This window comes from Hyla sarda, chromosome 7, assembly GCF_029499605.1.
Source record: "Hyla sarda isolate aHylSar1 chromosome 7, aHylSar1.hap1, whole genome shotgun sequence".
Lineage (NCBI taxonomy): Eukaryota > Metazoa > Chordata > Amphibia > Anura > Hylidae > Hyla > Hyla sarda.
In genome coordinates, this window is record NC_079195.1 from 2,059,869 (window position 1) to 2,064,365 (window position 4,497).

General features: G+C 42.0%; 1 protein-coding gene across 1 annotated transcript in view; it reads left to right on the forward strand.

The window, feature by feature from the left end:
• The first annotated feature begins 759 nt into the window (after positions 1-759).
• LOC130282627 (zona pellucida sperm-binding protein 1-like) overlaps positions 760-4,497 on the forward strand; it is a 38,883-nt gene continuing 35,145 nt past the window's right edge. The window contains exon 1 of the mRNA XM_056531066.1: positions 760-820. The gene's annotated coding sequence lies outside the window, so the exon portion shown is untranslated. The remainder of the gene's footprint in view (positions 821-4,497) is intronic.

Below are 4,497 nucleotides of genomic sequence, written 5' to 3' on the forward strand. Positions count from 1 at the left end.
CACTGGAAAAAACTGCTGCCATTCAGCTAAGGCTATAAAAACTTGTAAACTCGATAGTTAGCTTAAAGGGGTACTCCGCCCCTAGACATCACGAGGGGCGGAGCCGTGATGTAGCGATGCTCCGGCCCCTGTATCACCCGTCATTACGCACAGAGCAAACTCGCTCTGTGCAGTAATGATAGCGCGGTGCCACATCGGCAATCCCCAGCAGCAGGACCCCGGCGATCTGACATCTTATCCCCTATCCTTTGGAAAGGGGATAAGATGTCTAGGGGCGGAGTACCTCTTTAAACATGACTATGGGATTCTACTAGGGAAATTATGTTTTATAATAAATGCCCCTTCCTGAATCCTCCCACTGTCCTATCTTCAGCAGCAGATCAGCACACAAACTGTTCTATACAGCAGACTGTTGGCTTCCCAGCCTGTAGTCCTGTGGTAATGACAGGTATGTGGCCTTTCTTTCCTTCAAGGAATGTATAAAATACAAGCGCATATTAATACAGAGGAGTCGGAGTCGGAGTTGGAAGCACAGAAAATTCCGGAGTTGGAGTCGGAGTCGGAACATTTATCTACCGACTCCACAACCCTGTATATAAAGCTGAGCTGTGATTGGTTGCTTTGTGTCACACCCGATCATAGTGTGAATGGGGCCCCAGGCTGTCCATGTCAGGAACTGTCCAGAGTAGGAGCAAATCCCCATATCAAACCTCTTCTACTCTGGACAGTTTCTGACATGGACAGAGGTGTCAGCAGAGAGCACTGTGGTCAGACTGGAAAGATCTTCACAACTTCCTGTGGAGCATACAGCTGCTGATAAGTACTGGAAGGATTAAGTTTTTTTAATAGAAATAATTTACAAATCTGTTTAACTTTCTGGCGCCAGTTGATAAAAAAAAAAAAAAAAAAATTCCACTGGAGTACCCCTTTAAGTCACATGATAAATGAATGAATCACATGACTTGTAATAACGAAAAAAAAAAACAGTGGATAAAACGCCAATGAAAAAACGCCTATACTACACTATTTAAAAAAAAAAAAAAATCACAACCTTAGGCCATGTTCACACTGTGCTAGTGATTCTGTCAGTCGTATCCGACGTATACGGTAACGGAGAGCTGTGGACGCCGTTCATTTCAGTGGCCCGAAGTGTACGCTATTTTAGGCGGGCTCGATAGCGGGGTCTACCGGTGCGCTATTTTGTCCAGCCTGCTAAAAATAGCGCAGACAGCCAAACAGGAGTCACGTTCAGGGCGTTAAGATTAACGCCACCCGCCTCTCTCCGCTACAGTATACGCCGCCATCTTGAATCACTAACGCAGCGCGGACCCAGCCTTTTCAGATGAGATTTTTTTTCTGTGGATTTATCCTGCATTTTCCCACTAAAGTGTATGAAAAATGTAAACGTTCACACCTGTGCCACATTTCAGTTTCATCGCCGTACATATTTATTTTTTTCGGCAGTGTGTGGCGAGTTTTTTATTTTTTATTTAATAATTTTGAAAATTCTGCTGATTTTCTACACTGAAATTCCAAAAAACACAGGCGATCCTTCCCTCGAGTGTTTACCGCCGTTTTCCCCAGCCAGGGTGCCTCTAACTGTTGCAAAACTACAACTCCCAGCATGCCCTGGACAGCCAACTGCTGTCCGGGCATGTTGGGAGTTGTAGTTTGGCAGCAGCTGAAGGCCCCCCTGGTTGGGAAACACTGACCTTCACTATATATTACTATATAGTCCAACATGCTGGGAGTTGTAGTTTTGCAACAGCTGGAGGCACCTCTGGTTGAGAAACACTGACCTATACTATATACTACTATATAGTCCAACATGCTGGGAGTTGTAGTTTGGCAACAGCTGGAGGCACCCCGGTTGGAAAACACTGATCTATACTATATACTTCTATATAGTCCAACATGCTGGGAGTTGTAGTTTGGCAACAGCTGGAGGCACCCCGGTTGGAAAACACTGATCTATACTATATACTTCTATATAGTCCAACATGCTGGGAGTTGTAGTTTTGCCACAGCTGGAGGCACCCCGGTTGGAAAACACTGACCTTCACTATATATTACTATATAGTCCAACATGCTGGGAGTTGTAGTTTTGCAACAGCTGGAGGCACCCCTGGTTGGGAAACATTGATCTATACCATATATTGCTATATAGTCCAACATGGTGGGAGTTGTAGTTTTGCAGCAGCTGGAGGCACACCTGGTTGGGAAACACTGACCCATACTATATACTACTATATAGTCCAACATGCTGGGAGTTGTAGTTTTGCAACAGCTGGAGGCACCCCTGGTTGGAAAACACTGATCTATACTATATACTACTATATAGTCCAACATGCTGGGAGTTGTAGTTTGGCAACAGCTGGAGGCACCCCGGTTGGAAAACACTGATCTATACTATATACTTCTATATAGTCCAACATGCTGGGAGTTGTAGTTTGGCAACAGCTGGAGGCACCCCGGTTGGAAAACACTGACCTATACTATATACTACTATATAGTCCAACATGCTGGGAGTTGTAGTTTTGCCACTACTGGAGGCACCTCTGGTTGGGAGACACTGGTTTAGACATTGTCTCTGTGCAGTACCCCAGGGTGACCACAAGGGTGCGGCCTGTTCTCCAGCTGATCACCTGCAGGTGGAGTAGAGATGGGGCAGGTGCTGGGGCTAATTGATAAATAAGTGAACCCCGTTGTGGCCCCTCACTCTATATATAGGACCTGCGGTGGTGACGCCTCTCGTTTTACTCTAGTGTTCCTCAGGGGGTGTATGGTCTGTCCCCCCCCACACAGTACAATCCGCTCCGGAGGGCTGACGGGCCCCTCCACATAATGAGGGCCGGGAAGTTTTTGGCCGGTGTCTGGTTTCTCTTCTTCTCTATGTGGCCCCTGTTGGGGTCCTGTAGTAACTCCACGGGGGTGGACTATAAGTGCGGAGAGGAGGGGGTGCAGCTCCGCGCCGTCGCTGGCTACCTGGGGGGAGACGTCTCTTTCCAAATTCGAGGTTTGTTTAGGTTTATTTATTTATTTTTAGTTTTTTAAGGTAATGGCCCATATTTAATTTACATTTTTCCTTCCGTTTTAAGTGTCATAAATGTTCTGTTTCACAGGATTATTGTGGTTTGTTTCCTTTTACGCCACCAATTGTAGTTTGTGTAATGACATCACTTGTTACCACGGAATGGGCGGCAAAACTAAATGCAAGATTTTCGTTTTTTTGCAGGTGGTGTGGGGGGGGGTACATTTTTTTTATTTTACTAATTTATTATTTTACCAATTTATACTCCAAGTTTAAAAAAAAAATATTTTTGTAAAATAAAATCAAATTTAGTTTTTTATTTATTTTACTAATAAAAAAATTGTAACATTTTGAAAGGAAATTAGTAACGCCTAAAGTCCTCCCGACCCTTAGAACTATTTTATTTTTTATGTACAGATGTGAGGGACATTTTTTTTTTTTTTTGTCTGTGGTTTCTGGTTTTTATCTTATATATATATTATAATTTATTTTTAATTTTTTTTTAGGAATATTTTCTTGCTCTTTATTCACATTTTTTGGTACATAAAGTGACCAAAAATCTTCAGTTCTGGACTTAGGTATTTTTTTTACTTTCTGCCGTTCACCATACAGGGTCACTATTATCTTTTGTTTATAGTTTGCAGATTTTTCGCACGTGCCGATACCAAATGTGCGCAAATTTTTCTTTTTTTTTTCTTTATGGGGAAAAGGTAAGGGGGGGGGGGGGGGGGGGTTGAGGGATTTTTTTTTTATATATATATTACAGCCAATACTGAATAATACTACGCAATAGAGCAGTGGTCTTCAACCTGTGGACCTCCAGATGTTGCAAAACTACAACTCCCAGCATGCCCGGACAGCCGTTGGCTGTCCGGGCATGCTGGGAGTTGTAGTTTTGCAACATCTGGAGGTCCACAGGTTGAAGACCACTGCAATAGAGCATTAATCAGTGTTATTGGCGATCTTAAAGGGGTACTCCGGTGGAAATTTTTTTTTTAATCAACTGGTGCTAGAAAGTTAACCAGTTTTGTAAATTACTTCTATTAAAAAATCTTTATCCTTCCAGTACTTCTTAGCAGCTGTATTTTACAGAGAAAGATCTTTTGTTTTTGGATTTTTTTTTTCTGTCCACAGTGCTCTCTGCTGACACCTCTGTCTGTATCCGGAACTGTTCCAGAGCAGCATACGTTTGATATGTGGATTTCCTCCTTTCCTGGACAGTTCCGGATACAGACAGAGGTGTCAGCAGAGAGCACTGTGGACAGAAGAAAAAAATCCAAAAACAAAAGCACTTTCTCTGTAATATACAGCTGCTAATAAGTACTGGAAGGATAAAGGATTTTTTTTTTATATATATATATATATATATATATATATATATATATATATATATATATATATATATATATATATATGTATATATATATATATATATATATATATGTAATTTACAAATCTGTTTAACT